The sequence below is a fragment of the Pieris brassicae genome, chromosome 5 (assembly GCF_905147105.1).
Source record: "Pieris brassicae chromosome 5, ilPieBrab1.1, whole genome shotgun sequence".
Classification (NCBI taxonomy): Eukaryota; Metazoa; Arthropoda; class Insecta; order Lepidoptera; family Pieridae; genus Pieris; species Pieris brassicae.
In genome coordinates this window covers 13,585,201-13,609,661 of record NC_059669.1, presented here as the reverse complement: position 1 = coordinate 13,609,661, position 24,461 = coordinate 13,585,201, and the positions used below count along the sequence as shown (strand labels likewise).

Below are 24,461 nucleotides of genomic sequence, written 5' to 3'. Positions count from 1 at the left end.
AAAGATAATAATATACTAAAAAAAAAAAGGGCCGACATATTTTTCGATCATTGGAACAATGAATGGATTAAGATTTGTATGCATAGGCTGATCTCCTACTTGTCTATTAAATAATCGAAGAAACGGATGTTATCTCAGCCCCATATAGGGCCACTGCAATATTATTATTTATGTACTAGTTCTTCGACAGCATGTAAAAACATTATTGTTTAAATCTATTTAAGGCAATTTAACAGTTTAAAGATATTTGTTAAATACTATGACCAGAATAAAAACGATCCAAGGGTTTTTATACCGTAGACATTAGTCTATGTCGTCTACGTCTATCGTATAAAAATACTTCCTGCCGTACATCTACACAAAAAGTACAACACACAGATTAATGACCTTACGTTAGTGTTAAGACAAGATCATAAAAGGGAAGTTCAGAACAAAATCCAACTGAAATGCATATAAAGTTCGAGTTCTTTCAACGAAAGCTGAAGTTAAAATGTTCGAGCATAATCCAAAGTTCTTTGTTTCATTAATAATGAACTAAGTTCAGAATTGCGCATAACAGGTGTTCAGGGAATCGACAACAGCTGTTAACGAAAAGGTTCGTTCTTGTTTAGCTGAGGTATACATATACCCTTTGTAAATAATGTATTTACCGTTTTAGATTTCCTATAAGCATATTTATTTATGCGTTTGATATTAAATTTAAACAAAGATTAAATAATTTTGATCTGCGCCCGATATTAAGCAGTGCCTTGCCCCTCTTTAGTTAGCATTTCTAAAATTCTTCTGACGCCTTATATTATAATTCTGGTGCGTACGAAATTGTTCACTGAAAAAACTCACTAGAAAATTGCTAACAAAACACAGTAAGTTTTCGAAACCATCGAATTCATCTTGCCCCCTTTAACAGTCAACTTAACCCCCCCCCCCTCTGTGAGACATGGGCCCCACTACCATACACTGTACCATCCTCTCAATATCCGGAGCATAGATGTCGGATTAAATTGACGGTATCGCTATTAGGAGTTAGAGTATCGGTAAAACCTTCTTTTGAATCGCAGTTAAAACATTTTTCTCACATGCGCTATCGACCGTACATTTCCATTGTTTCACTGCTTGAGACGTGCATACATAACACACACTTACAATGAGCGTCAGCAGATAAATCACTAAGCGATTTATAGAAATTTTGCCAATAGTACTGCTAAATGGAGAAAACTTTTGTATGTTTGTTAACGTTAACGATAACGCAATTTTGGCAAAAAATACACATACATACATTATAAATATATATACAAATTCAGAAAAACAGATAACAAAATAACAAATCTTTCTATTTGTTAATAAGAAATCTTTGTAATCCACTTTAAAAACAGAAGTAAGGCCTGGGTTCCTAGGATATTTGTTATTATATAAACGGCTGAGATCAACTTTTAAGGCTACAAAGAGCGCATTGCTGCCAGACTGAATAAACGCTATTAATTGGAAACAATCGGATGTACTTTTTAATACAAACTCAAACAATTATAAATATTTATTTCATAAAAAACGCTTAAATATGGTTATTATTATAAACCATTTACAATAAAAAGAGACAAAGACAGTACGTAAGTCAAGTAGTTCCTTGATTCAGTCTTCACGCCATTATAATGAAAGAAACAACTGTTTATTTTGCTAACCACACTCCAATCGCTTAAGCCGTGTGGGTGGCATTATGCCAACGTACTGTATCAGATTTGCTAATAGATAAACCGCCAGTGCATTCGCGACACCTGCTCATTAAATTATATATAACAGTTATTAATTTACGATAAAGAGCAAGACATCTTAGGGGCCGTTCATTTATTACGTAAGCACTATACATGGGGGGGGGGGGTCTTTAATTTTCTTATTTGGTGATTACGTCAACAGTAATTATTTACTTTTTTACGTATATATACACGTTTGAAGGTGGATAGACCAAATTAACGAGGTGGTGCACGGCAGAGAGTGACACTTTGCAGAGCTGGATTTGAAGGAGGCCTTTGCTAAAACAGGACATACATATACTAAAAGAAGATTGAAATAGAAACGTGTTTTTATGTAAAAGTATCTGAATGAAAAGGCTATTATTGTTATTATTAATTTACTTTCGAATTGTATATATGTGATCTATATAGGACTATTAACAAAGACGAAAATAAGAATTATAGAACTAAGAGCGGCCCAATTCTTTCAAGGCTAGCAACGCACTTACAGGGCGATATCTATGGGAGTGCGGTATCACTAAACAACAAATGTGCTGCTCGTTTGTCCCTTGTTATAGAAGAATTAATATTTAAACCAATGTAACATAAAACAATATTGGAACTATTTGACTACGGTAAGCTATACAAAGACAGTACCGGTAAACCTGGTGCTTTCCTCGCTCAACGAATAAGTATCGCAATACAGCGAGGAAATGCTGCCAGCGTTAGAGGTACACTACCACATTGACCAAACCATTTTATATACTTTTTAGCTTTCTATTAATCCAATTTCAAAATGTTACTTAGTTAAATTGATTAAATAAAAATATGTATATGTGTCCGTTGAATTTTTTTATAGGGGCAAACGGCAAGAGGCTTACTTGATGTTAAGTCCCATGGACATACTTAATGCTCGAGGGTTCACGAGTGCGTTGCCTTTTTACGAATTTGTTCCATATTAAGTAAGCTACGGTAAAGGCTTCCAGTTTCTTCAATGTCTGTCTTATGACTCCACATGTATTACATCATCAGCACTTAGAACCTACTTAGAAGTTACAGCAAGACGGTACTTCACTCCGGGCCACCGCTTGCAAATGTATAAAGCGCAAATTTGGCCCCACATGGAATTCTATTCTCACTTCTGGGTGGGAACTCCCCAGTTTCAGTTACCACTTGACTGTATTCAACGAAGAGCGGTTCCAATCGTCCAATCCAATCCCTTTTCGAGCGTCTTCATCCCTTGGCGTTGCGTACAGATGTGGGGTCACCCCGCATCTTCTAAAGCATTTACCATGAGGAGTGTTAAGAAGATTTGTTCGGATAACGACATGCAGCTGAGTTTCCTCATCGGACGTGGAGGCAGAATATGAAAATAAACCCGTATCACGTCGACGTCCGTCATTCCACAACTGAGGGTTTTTAAGGCAGTTTTTGTCGCGCACCACTATTATGTGGAACCAGCTACCCTATTAATATGATTTCATAACCAATATGAATTGGGGTTCCTTAAGAACAGAGGGTACCAGTTCTTATAAGACCGGCAACGCACTCACGAGCCCTCTGGTATTGGGAGTGTCGGTATCACTTAACATCAAGTGAGTCTCCTGTCCGTTTTCCCCCATTTCTATAAAAAATCAGCTTACTTCATTAGCCCACTAACAAATATACTTTATATACTATTTTAATAAGGTCTTTATAAATTCTACATTTTTCCAATTTGTATGCATTATACATACAATCCAAATTCTCTCTGAAAACAAAAACTCATCCTAGTTATCATTTTACACGTTATTAAACAAACTATTCGGAAGCTCTGCATATAGAGTGTTTTTAAAATTGTACATAGCATGTTATTTAATTCAAATGTTAGTGCATTTATACAGCTGGTAACGTTTTTAATGTTTTTTCTAACAAGTTTTATATTTTTCAGTATTTTTATAGGTATATTGTTTTTGAGACTTTTTGTAAGATGCGCGTAGAAGGAAACTCCATTGGTACACCGCCGGGGTTCAAACCTACGGCTTGAGAGTAGCGTGCTGAAGCTACTAAGCCATTACTTCTTACTTAAAAACTACGTCGTGGCAAAAAAGGTACGAAAATGGCATTTATGTATCAGCCGCTGTATTGTGATAAATGTTGTCAGCAGAGAAAATTACCAACGCGGGATTGAATTTGTTTAGTAATAAATTATTGCAAGTATCTCTGAAAAGCTAACTGCAATATTTTATGTCAATGAAATATAATTTGCGGTTAATTGTGATATTTTCTACATTCGTGCACATTAAACAAATTGCCAAGTCAAACCTTCAATTTCTTTGGTAACGTATCCCTATAGTAAAATGCATCCATGGAGTTGAGAGTGAGAGTTTCGCATCTATCCGATAGGATAGGAAACTAAAAAGATAGCGGTACCTCTGAGGAACGAAAGAAAACAATAAAAGAAATAAAAGTAAAGAAACAATTCTTTAAAGTCTAAACTATGGTAATTCGAGATGGATGGAGGACTCATGTCATTGGTCCTAGTCACAAGCATTCTAGCAATTGAGATGATAGATCATTAGCTTATAAAGCTTTGTAGCTCAGCAAATGATTAATAAGATGATTGGAGACGCCATGTTTATTCACAATTGCAAAATCCAGACGATCTATAAGGTATACCACAATTCACAAAAAAGGGTTTTAAAACTCACATAAACTAACACTAAATTTAATAATTTCGGACATATTGAATCTATAGAAAGATTATGATTTTTCACTGAAAGGTTTTTGTCGACACTTGGTAAACGGTGACGTCATCAATATTCAGAGAACGCACGTGTGACGTCATTAATTGCGAATACGTCAACGGCGCGTTTTAATAGACGACTCTCTGATTTTATCTGTATTTTTTTATATTTTAACTAAATATCATACCTAGCTTTTAAATCTTTAAAATTATTAATCGGCACTTCATTCACATTTTTTTTATTTATTCACAAAAAAAATACATAAAATAGAAAGGCAATACGATAAATGTCGACAAAAACATAAAATATAATATAAGGTTTTGGAACTAAACAAGAACATAACGTTCAAATAGTCTTACGTATGACTTCCGTTATTTTGACATATGGTTTCGTTTCTGAATCTCACGTAAGTGTTTGAGCAACCAAAAATTAATTTATGTAACAAAGAATACTGATTTAGAAAATTATTCTAAGAAATTTAGTTTATTTAATAAAGTTCGTTGGACCATTATGTAAATTTACCCATATTTTTGCAGATTCGCAGCAGATACCGCTGTCAAGGAAAGGCTTTGGTGAGTACCTTATCAGTAGGATTTCGTGGCAAAACTGCCAATCTTGACTTTACAACGGAAACTTCTAAAACAATTTATGTACAACTGAATAAAAATATATATTACTTTCATCTTTTCTGAAGGCTTATTATTACAGTTAAAATGCGTGTAAGATTTTTCAAGTAATATATAAAAATGTAAAAATATTCCATGAGCACAGGATATAAATCTTGATACGCCATCTTGGTGCATTTCCCGCGTAGGTAATTTTCTCTGCTGACAACATTTATCACAATTCAACGAGTGATACATTAATGCCATTTTCATACCTTTTTATAACGATTTTTACTATCCTTATTAATTTCGTGGAATTTTATTGCAAATTATAGCTATTATTAACAAATCCGGTAATATAGTGTGCAGGACGCGACGTAATTTTTAAATCAGACTATTTAAGTGAGAAATGTTGGCCTCGTGACTTCTACGGGCGGCTCTCATCCCTGAGCTGTAGGTTCTAACCAGGGCTGTCTACCAATGGACTGGCGCATTTAACAGTCGCTCATACGGTAAAGGAAAACATCGAGAGGAACCCGAAATTTTAGACGCAAAAAGTCGATATGCCAGGCGCAGAAAGTTGATCTTACCTCCTAACTAGTAAGGAAAAAAGATGATTATGAAAACAGATACAGAAATCTGAGCCTAGAAGCAAGGGTTGTAGCGCGGATGTTTCTATTTTAACTATACTATAAATCCTCAATTAACTTAACCCTGGGAATATTTAGAAATCAAAGTATTGGCCAAATTTCAACTACTGGAGTAGTATAATACAGTACTGTATGTTGAATTATGAAGAGTTTGGGTGGAATATCGGCTTGACCTGTGCCGGTAATCAATGTTAAGTTTTATACCTCGCGAGCAGCTACTAAGAATACAGCAACAGCGCTACGTATGATTGGATGTCATTCATTCATAAATGTATTTTAGAATACTATTTACATATATTTTATTAGCCCTTTAATTCTTTAAACCTACGAGTTTATAATTGTAAACTGAGACAAATTGAGGCGAAGGCTTCTGTCAGAGGTAAATGCCACACAACAAATGGAATTGCGAGTATTTATAAATGTCAAATATTATGTCAACGATAAATCGCGTTACGCTTGGAATATATACGAATTTTGTGGTTTGCTTTAGTATACAAAAAACATTTAGAAATATCCAGAAACGATTACACAGATTTCATGATTGATTACTTAATCAATCATATTTAAAGTCTGTGCTATTTTAGACTATGGTAGTCACTACCATAGACTACAATGATCAAAGTAGGTTTTACATAGACTTGTAGTTGAAATATGCTATAGTATTGTCTTTGGTTAACACCTTTTGTCTTCAGTCACCGTGATCACGCACGCAAACGTCGGAAAAATTTAAATATAAAATTATGTATGTAAATTTAAAATATGTAAATAATTATAAGTTTATAATAATACAAATAGCTTTAATCCGGTTAAAATTTGTTTTCTGATATATATCAGTTTTATGTTTTTATTATTATTAAGGCTGAAAATTATCGACTATAAGTCGAGCCTCGCTCTTGTGTATATGTTTATGTAAAACTGTTTATATGTATAGGCTTAACAATAGAAATATTTGGAATCCCAGTCATATTCGCTTTGAATATTCCGAGCTTGAAAATGTTCTTGCTAAAAAATTTCTTTATTTTAAAAAGGCTTTATCACCTGATTAAATTGTTACTGTATGAATATTCAATTTGTTAATTGACGAATATGATAGTACCGTTACAAATTTGATTAGTTTTCAGTCTTTGTTCGTACCTTTGATCCATTTGTTAATTACATTGTATATAATAACTTATGATGTTACACATTAGTTTAATATAAAAATGACATGTACGGATGCTTTAAATAAAGAGGATTCATCTTGCTCTATAATCACTTCAGGCTTTAACGCTAATTAATTAAATGCTATTAATGCTAAATTAAATACTATAATATGCTTATAAAAGGCTTAAGAGAGTGCCTATGTCTGGCTACACTCTCGGGGCTCCAACGACTTAGGTAATCGCCACGCTTATAAAACTAAGAAAGCCTGCGCAATACACCCTCGTCTCGAACAAGACATTTATCTACCTTTTAAGGAACAAATATTTAGTTATATAATTTCGAAAAGGAAGCATACATTCTTAAGTCAAATTTTTTTCTGAAACACGTTTCTTTTTTTTAATTTGCATTATTATATGCGAGATTGTGTTGCAATTCATTTAAATTGCGTTCACTCCAAGTTACAACAAAATTACTGTTATTTAACAAGTTCTCAGGGTACTATAGCGAACAGATAATAATATAATTAATTAAAATTCATACAAAGTAAATGCGAGTTGAAACTTGTACACTCTCCCGTTGTATTTGCCTGGCACCTCGAACTTCTGAATGAATTAACGTATAAATATAATGAAACTTCCGCGGCAAGTATCTTCCTCTTATTTAAAATATCACTAATTATTTACAAAAGGCCTTTCTTTAGAATAATTGTTAAGTAATCTCTGCATCTTCTACCGCATTTCCATGGAGTCTTCAGAGGAGTTGTTCGGACCTGCAGCTGACTTTCATCATCAGATGTCAATGCAGAATACAAAATTCCATCCGTGTCACCTCAACGTGCGTCGTTCCACAACTTTTCTTAAATCAGTTTTTGCTGCGCCCCACCACTATGTGGAACCCGCTGCCCACTGAAATATTTCCGAACCAATTCTCAAAAGGCCGGTAACGCATTTGCAAGCTTTCTCGCAATGAGAGTCTATGTGCGCTGGTATCACTTAACATAAGGTGAGCTCCCTGCCCCATTGCCTCCTATTACATAAAAAAAATATCACCTTCGAACGTTATGCCTATTTCATGGGCCATTGAACAATAATAATAAAGTCTTGACTCTTCACATGCACTTAAAGTATAGACCACCTTTGTTGTGCACCTTTCTGGTGCTTGTAATAGGACTCAGGTCACCAGCCTTCCATCGCGGACAGAAATATACGAGATCACTAAACACTTTTTACTTTTTTGTTTTCATGTATCGTTTTTATAGTTTAGTTTGTTTTTTTTTTTTGTTCCTGTTTAGTTTTGTCTTAATATATATTTTTGCATAGCTTGCTTACCTTATCTAATTTATTACTTTTTTCTCTTCTCACAATGGTTGCCAGGAAGAAATCGCTCGAAAGCGATAAATCCGCCAGTTGACCTCCTTTTAATTTTCAACGAAGTGATAATAAATAAATAAAGTAACAAACAAAATATAACTAAAGCATGAGTGGTTCTGAGTGTGTGAATCTCTGTAAGGGTGGGTAAACATGAATGAAATAATTTAAATAAAAGTCTACCTTCAAATGGCTACACAACATATTCTCTGCTGCATCAAGGATTTTAAGAAACGTATTTATTTTATTGTAGAAAAATAGCCCAAGAAATCAGAAAAAGTTATGCGTTGTGCCTGAAATAGATTTGGTTTGCAAATTGTGTCCTTACGCCGTTAGTGTGGGGTCATCATGTTGCTAGATAATCGTGAGGGTTACTATTTTTGAAGCGAGTTATTATGTTACACAAGATTCTTGTATCTTAATTTCGTATGTCAACACTGAAATTAACTAAGAGATTCTCTTACAAATAAATATTTTGATACAAAAGATTTATTAACGTGACATAACATTATAAACGTCCAGCCAGGGTTATTGTTAGTAAAAATATTTTTAAAGGACAGCCAAATATCAGAATAATATTCAATAAGAAGCAGAAGGTCTATTACAGAGGGCGAAAGCGTAAATATCGGCCGGCAGCTGTCTCTGACATCTGATTGGCTTCAAGAAAATTGCTTACTGAGCAAATTGCCGGGAAAATCAGTCACTGCCCCTTGAACCTTATGAATATAATTACTTTTTCATGACTACATTTATTTTTAATGTATCCGAAATTAGTAATCACATGTTGCTGGAAAAAGTGTTTTGAGAACTTATTAAAATTTTTATGTCATTTGAGAATGAAGCTTTCTGGTATCTGAATTTTCGCCTTAATAAAATGATTTTGAAGGTTGTAGTTTCTTTACTTTATTTCTTAGTCTACAGCCTTTATGATATAGCCTTTTTGAAGTATTGGATATTTGGCAGTAGAGGGCATTAACATTGCAACCATACAATAAGCTGCGACCTAATATATTTTTTATTTACAGAACTCATAACGAGAGTTAAGTTAAAAATCGTAAAATGACATTAATTTAATGTTTTACATAACTTCTTCAGTCCTTCAGCCCTCCACTGCGTACCGCAGTCCACCCTGAGACACTGACACAGCAATGCGTGCTGGGATAGGGCCTTAAAACATAAATAAAAAATGTATACAATAAAACAAAAATCAGATTAATCAGAGAAAAGAATATTATTACTAAACGAAATATATGCATATAACATTTATGTTGTCCTACAACCTTTTAGTTCTGGGCCTCAGGTTTCTGATGATCTGTTTCATGATCATCTGTCAATCTAATAAGCAAGTAGATGATCAGCGTCCTGTGCTTGATACACGCCGGTTTCCTTCACCGTTCGAGCGCACATAGAGATAAAGTCCATTGTTGCACAGCCGGGAATCGAACCTACCACCTGCTACCACTGCTCTACATATGGTTACTTAATAATAAGTTAAAATCGAAAAAAAGTCAATTAAAATAATAACGAAACATTCACTTTACATAGCTTCTCTTTTTACAAAGGGAGCGCTGATCGACGGCAATTTCCGGTCGTCTTTGAGCGAGCCGATACACGATTAATATCGAATACAGGTATTGTGTTGCCAACGCTCGATTGCTCCAGATTATTGCCAATTAACGTATCGGATGAGAGATAAAAGACTACGACAATTTTACATTGGTTTTCGATTATTACCCGCGCTTACTTATTGCCAGTAATATTATGATTGCTTAGGAGTAGGATGTTTGCCGTCGGCTGTTAAAAAAGTCCTATAAACTACTTTAATTAAACTTAAATAAAATTGTGGCTCTTGCGCAGGTTTTATTCAACAAGTCTAGACTATATCTAAATTCAAAGTAAATTGTACTAAAGTGTACATGGCCTTCATTAGGCGGAGTACCGCAAAACACCCCACGCCTTGTTTGGATTATAATTTATCGAAAAATAATTAGTTAATTAGAGAGCAGTTTGTTATCGAACATAAGTTTTTGACAGTGAACAAAATTGCTAGGTAACCATAACTGTTCGAGCAGTGTTGGCGTAGTGGTTTAAACGTGCTTCTCCTTAAGGTGGTAGGTTCGATCCCCGGCTGTGCACCAATGTACTTTCTGTCTTTGTGCAAATTTAACATTCGCTAGAACGGTGAAGGAGAACATCGTAAGGAAACCGGCTTGCGATAGTCCCAAAAAGTCTACGGTGTCTGTCAGTAGGCTGATCACCCGTTTGCCTATTAGATTGACGAATGGTCATGAAACAGATACAGAAATCTGAAGCCCAGTGAAATATATCAGTGGCGCTACAACCGGTCAGCTTCAGTCCGCCATGTTAGGTTGTTTTGTTACTTTTTTGGAGTGAACACAATAGTACACTCACACATTTTTTTTAAACTATAACTTTGCGGTCGTAATTATTTCATACAGATTAAAAATACTAAATACACCTGATCTTAGATGTACTTGTGTATATGAAAAAGGTAAAAAAACAAATGAAAAATAATTTTCAAAAACTTTCGTGAACAATTTAATCATAAGTTTAATTATGAAACTATTTTGTGAAATGAGATATTTTATAGGGGTGCTTCAAAATTTTAATGCAAATCTTTGTTGGATGCTTAAGCAACCTCCCAATGTTGCGAGAAAAAATTCGTTTTACAAAATGCTTTTAACTTTCGAAGCTTTTGTGTTGTACGTACATAAAGATGTAACAAGAAAATATCATATTCTTTATTTAATAAAATATTATATTGCAAAATGAAACTGATAAAATATATTAAACACAAGTATTTTTTAATACATAATATATATTATTTGAAGTATCATTTGTACACAAAACTGTAAGATCAGAAAACATACTAGATGCGGGGAAAAAATGTAAATCAATGTATATTCATTTTACGCATACAATTATTGTTAATATTATGTGCTGGTGACAGTGCTTTGATACTCTCGTAGTCCTACGGGGAACACGCCTCCACATTTCACACCTCGAATATCAAGAAAAACAACTTAAACTTTATAACGTTAGTTGACGTTTTATACAGTATGCGGTGTACTATTTTCTGAAGAGTGGCTACCGATAACGCGATGAAGTCATACCTTATGCGTGCATTTATTTGTTTTATACTCGCCTGAATTAAAGCTTTTATTCTGTATACAGCGTTCGATGTGGTTCTAACATCCGTAGTACCGTAATCGGAACCTCAAGACAAGAGCCTAGGGCCAGGGAAAGCAGCGTACCATTCCCTGAAAGATCGGCAACACCCCCGCTTGCCACCGGGTTGCAGGTGTCCAGGGCTTGCCTTATCGAATAAAAAAATCCTCGACATCGCTCCATAATATACATATTAAGATCGGGGTCGTTGTCGGCATCGTCGCAATTTACCGAGAGATAGCTTAGATCATGTTATCCTGTACATAATTTTGAGCGAGTCATAACTTAGATCGTGCAGGAAATACAAATTGTGTTATATTCTAAAACGTAAATCTGCGGAGCGATAAGTCTTATCAACTGAATTCGTCACCAAGAACTACGGGAACATTTTCATACATGTCCAGCTTACAGTAGTTACTGTTAAGCACTGCATAACACTGTATCTAATCCCCGAATAGTAACTCTGTGAACAAAGCCAACACATTGAAACTATTTCAAACACTTAAGATAATTATTAACTCCTACGAAAATTCCTGTTTAAATAATTTAGGTCAGACAGTGATCAGAGACGACACTCCATTATTGCGACCATCTACTGTTTCAATATTTTCAAGAGCTCTTAGTTCAACTCTAAAAGCATTTTGACCCTTTGGTAAAAGGTTTTATCAGAATAAAACCTAATGGTAATGAAAGGTAAAATTGTAAAGTTTATTTTCAACGGCGGGATCTTGTGTTATTAAATTAAAAAGCCTGCCCACGTTTGAACTAAAGTAATTTGGTAGATAATAGGAATAATTTCTTCTTGAAAAGATTAGATTTTTATTAATGTACTCGTATAAGAAAAAAAAGAACAATAAACCGACCGAATATATCATGTACTAAAACAGTTTTCTTAACTTAATAGTTATAATAATCAAAAATTAATACCTAGTTTAATTTTATTATTGAAATGGAATGCGGGAATAGCTCAAACGGATTTCGATGAAACTTAATTTGATATGACACTAATGTAATTAATGATTCAAAGACGAAATTTAGTTTTCACGACTGTGGACTCAAATATTTCGATATAACATATAATACTGATAACCTGTTTTTAATACATTTCTTATTCACATTTGAAATTATTTTTAGTATTTCTCCATCAATTGCAACCACGATTGCAACCGATTGAAAAGCATTCTAGTATTTTGATCTTTATTGAATATTGCAATAACTTTTAACCTTTTGCTAAAGTCATAACTTATTATATTATAATTAAGCCAGCTCCTCTTAAAAGGCTCCTGTGGCGATAACAGGCTTCTTGCAGAAATTCTGTCATTGTATACGTACATTCTATAATTATTGTTTGGTATGTGCATCTGCAGACATCGCCAATTAAGCTTTCTAAGTTAAGTTTAAATATTTGTAACATATAATGAACGTATACTAAACCATTGGGGCAGGACTTTCTTTAATTATAGAAGAAAGCTTAAAGGATCTGATGTGTAAGTTCTTAAAATTAGTGCAAGTTTTTTTTACTTTAAAGCGTTTATTTTATCTTGAGAGCTTTGTTGGCGAAGTGGCTTCAGTGTGTTACTCTCATCCTTGTCTCCGGTCGTAGTTCAATTCCCGGTTGTGCATCAATGGACTTTCTAATTTAACATTCCCTTGAACGTTGAAGGAAAACATAGCGACCGGCTAGCCTTAAACCCAAAAACGGCGTAGTCAGGCACTGAAAGCCGATTGCCTACTTGCCTATTAAATCATAAAATAGATGCAGACATCTGAGGCTCAGACAATCTTAACCAGCTATTATGAAAATAAAAGTATTATTATTACACAAAGTACGTTCATAAAACAGATTAAAAATACAAATAATTCCAAAGATATATGTGTGGAATATAAAGGTTGAACTAAACAATTTGAATTAAGTCGTGATGGAAGAATAAAATACAAGTAAAAAATCCGTATGATTTTTAAAGTCTTGAAAACTTAACTTACTCCTTTGACTCTGAGACCCAAAACGATTTGGAGAGATGAGAAAACTCCACCGCTTCCTGTCCATATTTAACCATAATTAATTTTTAATTAAGATTTTACTGACACTAATTTGACCTAATGTGGCAGGTCTTTTGAAACATCTATATAGACGCGATGACAAACTCGACGCATTTTCCATTATATGAACCTTAAAGTCTTGGCGTCTGCTGCCGTTCCCAGGCGACAACTATTCCGGAAATATACTCATGATATTTAAGATTTACTGCATATATTGAACGCAGTTGAGATTCCTTGCATCGTTACTTTATTATTACGACATCTGTTCTTATGTATTGTTCCTACCCCTGTGATCCGAGAATAATCCATATATACCTAAACCCCATCCCTGTAAAACATATTCAATAAATCATTAACTACCTACTCATGGTGTATTATTTCATAATATAATTATAAAGGCAAACAAGGTTATAAATAACGTGGGTATGTTGGGTCACGCCTGGCCGCTGATCAATCGCGGGATAACGAGCACGCTCTGTCGGGTATTCCTTCGATTTTTTTCACGTTATAAATAAACCTTTTATCAATTGAATCATGCGATATTATATAATAAATAAAGGCCAGCGCTATAACCCTTGATGGTCAGTTTTCTGTAATAAGCAAGAAGATCAGCCTTCAGTGTCACACGCCGTTGACGTTTTGGATTTCCTCACGTTGTTATCACAGCACGAGCAAGTGTTTAATATAGACAATAGAGTCCATTGGTGCAGAGACGTGTCTTAAATTTATAATATAAATAGCGAAATAGCGATATTCGAATTGAAGTGTTATCTTTCTTTATCTTTTGAGCCGCTTACTGTTTACATATGAGCATCATTATCATGCTCCGAATTAATTTAAGACGTAATAATATGTAAGTGTGTGTTATAAATTACATGTATTTTTAATAAATTCTACGTTATTCCACGTAGGCTATTTATTAATGAATACTTAAAAGGCCGACGAACACTCGCGAGGAATTGAGAATGTCCATGGGCGTTATTACTTAACATCAGATGAGCCTCCTGCCCGTTTGCCCTCTGTTCTTTAAAAAAAATACCAATGCTAAGCATAAATCACCGCATATCAAAATATTATATTGTATTTACCAAGGCTATACCTACTAGAATTAATATAACTTTGATGGCTGGAAGTCTTCCACAGTCCGCTTCACAGGACATTTTCTTTTGTGAACTAGGGAACTGTAGAATCGACTCCCACTCTAATTGTTTAAAAGAAGCATACTAAGCCGGCAACGCACCCACCAATTTCGGTGTCATGGATGATGATTGCCCTTTTTAAGCGTACTGTAGGCCCCCTTATCTTATAAAAAAACGCTTAAATATTGGAAATAAGATAATAAACTAACAACGTGGGTGATATTGAGACTTACATCTATGTAAATATATACACACAAATATACAATATTCTTAACCTACATAGTAATAATAATAATAATTAGAAATTGATAAATATAAAATTAAAACAAATTTAAAAAGTTTGGCCCCTGTGGCAGTGTACCTTTAACGCTGACAGCATTTCCTCCCTGTATTGATACTTATTCGTTTTGCGACTAAAGCACCAGCTCTGGGGTGACCACTGCTATCTACCAGGCGCCAACTTAAATCTTCATTTGATGCCTGTGCACTTGAACCACGGCACAAGTCTTAAAATATATTTCAGAAACAATATATTATTTATTTTCGCTGGCTACTAAGCAAAATTCTACACTATGTACACATTAAACCAGCGTTTACTTTACATTGTAACTGGTAATATTCGATGCTTCACCATGGTACAAAAGGCTCGACCGGCAATTTACATTTGTCAGGGGCAAGCAGAAGGCACGTATTGAATCTGAAAGCTTCAGCGGTCACAGACTATACAATGCCTGCTCCATATTGCTTACTGCAAAGTATTTGAATTAAATGGAGATTGAAAATTGTTAATATTGTCGCACAGAATAAACCGGGTATATATATTATAGAAAATTTATGTGATTCATTTTCCTATGAATTTAAAATGATTTGATTTTTACCACAGCCTGATAGTTATTCGTAATGCACAATGCTAAGAAATTACACTATTGATTTTTATTTGCTAATTATAAAGCGCTTAAAAATTGCAATTCAGATGTTATTTTACACTTTAGTTATTGTTATTTCCATTACTTCGTGTCCTCCAGTATGGACCCTTTTTAGGTAAAGCCTTTTTAATATATAAGTTTGAAAGTTTCTAGATAAATTTCGTATACTGAGTGGCATTGTTTGCGTGGAACTGGACCACAATTTCAAATTTTCTCATAAAAATAGTTGTAGTAACAAGATATTAAAAATAAAAGCAACATTATAAAGGTTTCAAAATATATTCTGTTTCGTACTCAATAAACTTTGTCTCCCCTTTAACTCAAACAATAATTTCCAAAGTGTATTCGATCTGATCCTTTGACGTAAATTTAAATTGATTTTCAACACGTTTGACAAAACGTTCAGTAATTACTTAAACACATACAAGCGCATAGGCACTGTAATTCTATTGAAACATAGTAAATATCACCGACTATCATAATTCACAGAAAAGCAGACTACAAGTGTCCTAGACTAGCTATTCATTCGCACTACTGATAAATGTTACTGCAGACTAATCTTCTCTGAAGTGCACTGTACATTACGGTGAATACAAGCATTAGCGTAACGTCGTAATATAGGAAAAAATATTCTCTAATGATGAAGCAGATTTAAAATAAAATTACAATTTACATGAGGTTGGATACATAAGTGGATAACACTCCATGTGTTATCCACTTATGTATCCAACTTTGTTTGTCTTGGGTATGTTATACAACAAGTTAGAGGTAAGGAAGGACCTTACAATTACATTATATTTTTTAAGGTCCTTAGAGGTTGTATGCGGAAATGTTGGAGATACTTGGGCTACGTGTGCTAATCACATTCGACGTGTGTAAGCGGTTGCAATTGCTTGCATTGCCTCGTATAAATTTACGCAGAGAATCAACATTTACGCGTGTCTTTAGCAACCTGAATATGTTCAGATGCACACTGGCTGAATTTACAAGAATTAAATATTTATAATCAGTTATAAAAAGTCTTTCTTTTGTTTAAATACTGTTATTAGTTTAATTTTTATATTAATAAGACTTCTATTATTAGTATTAAGTTACTGTAAAAATAAGGAAATAAATAAATATTTGACCATGAATAATAATTGCCATGTCAGCAAGGAATGATAATGACGTGTATATTTCCGAAAAATTGTGAAAACTTAAACACGATTTTGTTTGTGGCTGCTACGCAAAAAGCGCGTAGCGTTATGTAGCATCTTCCGTAGCTTTGCGTAGCGTATATAATTTGTATTATACTATTTTTTATCGACTTCAACGACCTATATATGATGTTAAAATTCGAAAGTATTTGAGTGTAATTATCTTTTGTATAAGCTAGTCATTACGAAGTATACCTTTATATTTACTTTATGGATATATTAAAAAATATATTTATTTATATTAATATTATTATAATTATACAGGTATTAAGTTTATTAACGCAAGCGTTTCAGAAGAAAATTATCGAAACCAAACACCTGCCGAGCTCAATTGTTAAGAAATTGTTCGGAAGTCCGAAGTGTACTCAAAGTATCTATATAGTAGTAAATGTATATATTATTATACTATGTTTTATACTATCATAATAATCAATACACTAAACTTTACTTTGTTTAAGCTATTATGTTTTATATCTATGTTGAAAAAGAAATTTATAATCTTAGATAACGTGTCTTGTATGCTTAAACATATTATAAGTACAATTTTCCTTTACACAAACAAAATAATTATATGGTTTTCTTAAATGAGAACGAACAAACCTTACACGTCATAATATTTGGAGCTCAAGTATAAAGTGTTGGAAGAAACTTTGATTAAATTCTCCTTGCGTAACCATTGTTTAGACATGGCATTCACATTTGCATTATATACAAACTTTTTTCATTTTACCAACACGTTAACATTTGCTTTCATTAATGATTATTTTTAGAATATTTTTTTCGATTTGCTTTATTCTTTGCGTGATTTTTCTTACCCTTGATTGAAGGCTTAACATATATTTGTATGTATAGATTGAACACTAAACAATTATTTAGTAGTTTCCATTCAAAAAACATCGTTTGCTTGCTGCATAACATAAATCTATATAAACGATACTTTGAATCATCGCTTGAGTTAAAAAAAATACCTTGCTTACTTTTGCCACGCATCAACACTGGAAACCTGGCGTGTGCTCGTCGGTGCATTTCCAAAACAATTAGGTTTTTTTTATCAACACTTCGTTACACTACAGAAAATAAAAAAAAATGAACATAATTAAATCAAAAGGAGGGCAACTGGCGGCATTATCGCTTTCGAACGATCTCTTCCAGGCAACCACTGACAGTAAAGAATTTTTTTGAAATTAAATTAGATAAGATAGGCAAGTAGTGCAAAAATACATGTTATACACAATTTTTAAGACAAAAACTAAACAGGATCAAAACTAAAACTAAACTAAAAAGATGATACTGTTACGAAGATGGGTCGACTGCAATGTTTCTAGATTTTTCCACTAGTTAGAAAACTTTTCAGCAGGCTGTAATATGATTTCTGACCGTTTTGGGAGAGGGTCAATCACATATTAGAAAATTGTAATTTCCATAATGTTACCCTAGTTTTCAGGAAGCTGAAACCTTTTTTCAGTCGGTTTCAGAACATGTGTAGTAGAGTGGTGTAGTTTTCAGGAGATCCGTTTTCAGGCGTTTTCAGGCCTAGTTATACCCCTTTGATGAAGGAATATTCTAGACCGAACTTTCTAGGTGTGAGACAAGGACGAAATGCGAGAGAGAGAGAGAGAGAGAAGATCAGAACATAAGAACTTTCTCGAAACTAGACTGAGCATTCTAGAACGCCGTACGACAAGGACGGAGCAACGTGCGAAAGAGACAAAGAGTGCGGACGTTCTAGAATTGTGCAATCGCTACTCAGTAGCAAGCCCGCCTAGTTCTCGAATATTGTTTAGAATTATTCCCAGGGATATATAAGCGAGCCGAAACGCGACTAGTCGCCTTTAGTTTTGAATGCGATTACACGAGAGAAACACCGAAGCGATAAAGTGTGAACAAAGTGAATACAAGTGATAAATTACAGTGTGAAGTGTGCATAAGTGAAGTAATTAGTGATTGTTTTGTGTGTGTAATTAGTGCATCTCTGGGTTAATTTGTGCCCATAAATTCCTCATTGATTTACCAAGAAATAAACCCTTGAATAAATCTACGGCATTTTCTATCCGATCCCCTAGCTCGTAACAATACATTAAAAATAGAAAGTAAAAAGACACATAAATCACGATAATTTAAGATAAGTCTCACGTCAGTTAGTTGTTGGAAAGAAAGTTAGGGATACGATGTGGACAGGTAATGTTTTTACAGAAATTTAAAGGAAGATAGAGAAGGAGCTAAGCGAATAGGGACGAGAAGTGAATTCCATAGCCTAACTGCAAAGACCTTAAAGGAATCGCCAAGGAAGTAGGAGTTTTCGGAAGAGCGTAAAGTATAGTTATGGTAGGTGCATAAAGAAAATAACTTACTTATTTTTAATAGTTCAGCAACGCACTCGCCTTCTGGTATTGTAAGCATCTATGGACGGTATCATTTAACACCGCGAGCCTTATCCATTTCAGGTCAAATTATTAAGCTTTTCTAAGAGTTGAACAATATAATACATATAATACTAAAATCTAGGTTATACCGGAGGAATTTTCTTTAATAACATTTATAACAGATAAAAGATAACGTACAAAAGATTCTTGAAATATAGAATTGGAAGACATCTTGAAAAATCGTTTCCACGAGCTGAATCTTTTCGTATCTTATGAATTTAGGCAAAAAAGTCACTTGTTAGTCTAAATCCGTTATTTAGTTAAACGTATATAGATTTATTTGTACTTAAAATGTTATATTTATCTTTTATTATTAAATAAATTCTATTTATATTATTATCATGACAAAATTTATAGATTACCAAAAAGATTGTGTCACTTTCAAATACTACTCAACTTTCTGTAAAGATCCCAAATACGATTCTTGGAAAAGTTTTTGTAAGTGTAAAAATATTTATATTTTCAATTTAAAATTTTAATCGAACATAGGTACGATTAACATTTCTCTCGACATCGTAATTGTGTTTTAATGTTTGACGATAGGCCTACCAAAAATCTAATCCTATTCATAACCCAAAAGATAAATCTATGGTCTTAGACCTTTTTTATTATAGCTTAATACATTATAAATATGTCCTAGGCGCGACAGACAGCCCCATGTGCAGAGGCTGTTTCAGCGCAGAGGAATCAGACACCCACGTAGTCCTGGAATGCGAGGCTGTGACTAAACAACGTGTAGAAATCCTCGGAACAGTGAGGTCGCTCCGTGAAGCCTGCGAAGTGCCCAGGAGGCTTCTGTGCTTTTGGAAGGAGTTAGGCTGGCTTAGTTAGCCAGGACTTTACGCACAATGGACCTATTGAGCGTCTAAGTGCGGAAACTGAGTCCACACATACAATACAATACATTATAAATAAACTAAAAGTACGTAAAAAACAACTTTAGGGTTTTTGGTTGGAGTCTGAAGGGCTACACTACAGTACCAATTTTAAACGCTGTATAAACTGAAGAGTAAAAAAAGTACAATTATAATATTAAACTAGACTAGATAGTTTCTCATTATATTATATATATATTATATTATATTAATAATGCTGTTTAGCTATCTGATAACTATAACAAAAAATAAATAAGTCTATCACCTTTTTAGGTATGGACATTACATTTCTTTATATACTTCATGATCATTTGTCTTATGGGCAAGTAGGTGATCAGTTTTCTGTGCCCGACATGCCGTTGACTTTTTGGATGTAAGGCAAGCCGGTTTTCTCACGAGATTTGCTGTCACCGTTCGAGCGAGTGTTAAATGCGCACATAGACAGAAAGTCCTTTGGTGCACCGGGGATCGAAACTACGACCTCAGGGATAAGAATCGCATGCTAAGGCCACTCGGCCAACATTGCTCAGTAATTATAAAGTGTCGTAATAGAGATTCCTTTATCTAGATCGAGAAAGAAAATAGTACTACTAAATACTCATATCCTTGTATTTGTTGAATAAATTCAACTACCCAGTTTCTCTTTTACTGCACTTACTAAATTTACAGAAACATACGTTGGTACTTAAAATTTGGTTCATCCTACAATCGTGTACAGGCTTAAGTATCAACCATACAGTTTTTATACGACCTATTTCATATACTGCGCATAATGAAAGCATTCACTGACATATCTTTAAAAAGAATTTAAAAACTCGCTCGTGATTTTGAAAACATATTTGACTCGCATTTCAAATAATATTAATCATCTTTATTTCACAAAATAGGTAATAAAATAATGATAAAAAACTAAAACAAATGACGCGTGTGTTGTTTTTTTGGTCCACAGACTCACTAAATCAATCATAGACAACGCGTTCTATCTTTGCCCACAGTACATATTAGTTTATTTTAATCATAAATATATAAAAAATACTGTCCATACCTGAAGGTAGACGAAATCTAAAGTTATTGCAATAATCACTCCCTGTCTAAGCCCTATCAGTCTTTTTAAATAACTAAGTATGTTAGCGTAGCAAACACACCATAACAAACCAATTTTGTAGCAAATTTTTTTAGCCGATTTTTTTTTAAATATCATCTCACCTAAGCGTAAAAAATAAATGTATAAAAAATAAGAATTATCAGGGATAAAACATGTTGCCTATAAAATTATTTATTTAATCCCCTTTTTGTATTCGTTCCCTTCGTGCTCAGTTTTATCCTATTAAGCTCTATAGTAAAACCCACAATTATGAATTTTATTTTTATTGAACCTTTTGTGTTAATCAAATGTTATAATTGGTTCTTTCTGCGGTTTTTTTCTGATTCACAGAGCAATTTTTAGATAGGAGATCCCACAATAAGCCAGGACGACATTCTGGCATCCGGCGAGGAAATTAACTCGTTCTCTGGCCCCGGGATTTTCACATTTTTCTCGCCAACTCAAGGAAATATCTACATTTGAATGTACCAGTCATTATGAAGGGAGACTTTAGAACATTTTATTTTTCGTCGCATGTCTCATTATAAAATTGAAGATTGTATCTAGTTGTGCTTCTTCATGTAAAAACATAACCAATAAATAAATACATCATAAGTTATTAGAAAAACCGGATTTTTTTTACACATTATAACACTCAGATTAATATATTATTGATTAATACCTTTACAATGGTAAGTAAAGCAAATAGAACCCAGATACAGACCTTGATAGAGACTTTTGGTTTCTTACAGCTGACCACATACGTATTATAATTTGAATAGCAAGTTATAAAATTGTTCATATTCACACTGATAATAACTCGAATATAATTTCCTACTCGTATATTAACTATACGATTATCATCAAGGATTACCCTTCAAAGCAATGTCGTTAATCGAACTGGCTATACCAAGAACCTACGTAATCCTAAAAAGAATTTCATATTTCTCAGTATTATTAATAAGATTAAATGCGACTATACGCATTATAATTTGAACTAGTTTTTACAATATTTTAGAATAATTTCCATGTGTCAATAAGATAATTGCATTCTTTCGTTTTCGTCCGAAGCGCTTCATAAGTTTTTCATACATGTACCGCTATTCGATTTGATCTTACATATTGCTCCTGGAAAGACCTCTGAATCAATGGAAGAATCATAATACTTCAAATGCGAATCGGTAATTCGTACATGTCATAAGTAACGGATGTTAAAATAATACTTAAAACAAAGATTTGATTATAAAAGAGTATGTGCCAAAATTATTTACATTTACATTTTTCTACGAATGCTGTTTGTTTGTAACTGCCTGCCACATTAGAATTGCCACATTTTATTTTAAAAATCTCTCTCTCGATAAATAAATCTCCAATGGGACATAGACAACACCGCAACTCAGTTAATTTGTTTCAGAGAATAAACGTTTAAAAAAAATTGACGTCAAAACCCTGTCTACATGATTTAACTAGATGTGAATGTGTCCCCTTCAGGTGTGTCGATGAAACTTAAATTAAGGTAGGCAACAGGCTCTTTTGCTCAGCGAGCCTGGTGACTGTACCCACTAAACACACCTCGGGTTCCATGTACCCTTCGGCAATGGTGACGCGGGGTTGATTCTCTTCTCCCAGGGCATCCACGGCGAAGACTTCTGCCTATCTCCAAAATTCATTACTGAACAGACGGTGGCACAATCTAAATATTGCATATTCTGCCACACATAATGGCGTGCAAATTTGTCTTAAAAGCAATTTTACATAGAAATTACATTACATTATGTGACATATCAATATAGTCATATATTTTATTTTATCACTACATTTTCACGTTATTTAAATATATTATGAAATCATTTCAATTATTATCCAATACCTAGATACAGGTCAAACGGATAACCCTTCAAAAATACATAACGATTTAGACCTCGTAGATACATGGAACTCATCATACACTCTTGACGCGAGCACTCGTATTCTTGTTATCAAATCATTAAAACAATACGAGTCACCCCACACAGCCTAGTAATCCACTAGAATAATGACACAATAGTATCGGGTCTATATGGCAACTATAAGATTTTACTGTAAGCTTTGTTAAGCGTATACTGACACACACACACAAGTACGTCATGCCATTGCGTCCGCTCAATCATAGTTGAACGTAACGTTTCGTCTTATTCTTTCATTGTAGTTTCTAGCTCATAAGTTGAATAAACACAAAAAACTGATTTTAGAATAGCTATCAGAATCATGTAGCCGTTTAAGCTCTTTCGGATGCTAAGAACTTTTCCGATCCTTTATTAATTCTGTGGGCGTGGCTTAGTCCGTTCTTTTAATAAGTTTAGTTTTCCTACAACCTTTTTAGGTCTGGGCCCCAGATTTCTGTATCTGTTTCATGATCATTTGTTAATCGAATAGGCAAGTAAGTGATCAGCCTTCTGTGCCTGACAAACGCCGTCAACTTGTTGGGTCTAAGGCAAGCCGATTTCCTCACGAGATTTTCCTTCACCGTTCGAGCAAATGTTAAATGCGCACATAGAAAGTCCATTGGTGCATAGCTGGGGATCGAACCTACGACTTCTGGTATGTAGCTCATACACATAAGCCAATACTGCTCTGCAACTGCTAATATTAAAAATAGTTTTTCAACCGATATCATTACAATTTAATAATATGATTTGTAATACTTTATAATAAAACAATTATGTGTCGAAAATCACGCTTCATTACTCCTCATATTATATTTTATATTAAATATGCGCGGAGCAAGTCAATAGTCAAAAGCTATCACTTTGACAATTCTAACGATTTCTGTAACATACATATGTATGATTTGCATATCAAAAGAGTTTAGAATCTATGTCGAGTGCAACGATACAGTACAAATGCAGGCAAAGAGCTTTGTTCTTGCTTCCTATGTGCAGCATTGTTCGACATTTTTAGCGCACGGAGAAGGATTTTTCACTTTTTTCAAGCGTTATGAATGGACTAAGTGTGCTAACTTTTAGAACATTCCTTTGTTAGGTAACCTTTTTTCCAAAATTTTAATTTTAACAACATTATGAAATTCTGAAAGAACCTTGTATTAAGTTACGTGACTGTTTTTGTATGGATATATAAAACACTTTTTTGAAGCTCGGTAACAACTGACTGCTACGAGCTTATAACTAGCATACATTTACGAGTAGTGGGATTTCAACAAAAACTAACTTGGCTTACGGCTTACAAATCTAAATCGAAAATCGGAAACGATAATATTAAAATACAATTGATGAGTGTGTTAAAAACTCAAAACTCAGGGCTCAAATCTCGATATTCGCTTCGAGTGTACGATGATTGTTTACATTCTGTTCAAGCTCCTAATTATTAACTAAAAT

General features: G+C 33.9%; 1 protein-coding gene across 3 annotated transcripts in view; it reads left to right on the top strand.

The window, feature by feature from the left end:
* Positions 1 to 24,461, top strand: part of LOC123710230 (uncharacterized protein CG3556) — a 59,232-nt gene that overhangs the window by 10,354 nt on the left and 24,417 nt on the right. The window contains exons 1-2 of one of the 3 annotated variants that reach the window (XM_045662003.1): positions 3,704 to 3,814; positions 4,987 to 5,022. The exons of 1 other annotated variant lie outside the window; for it this stretch is intronic. The gene's annotated coding sequence lies outside the window, so the exon portion shown is untranslated. Of the gene's footprint in view, positions 1 to 3,703; positions 3,815 to 4,986; positions 5,023 to 24,461 lie in introns of those variants that run through there. One more of the 3 variants, XM_045662000.1, reaches the window with a different exon arrangement.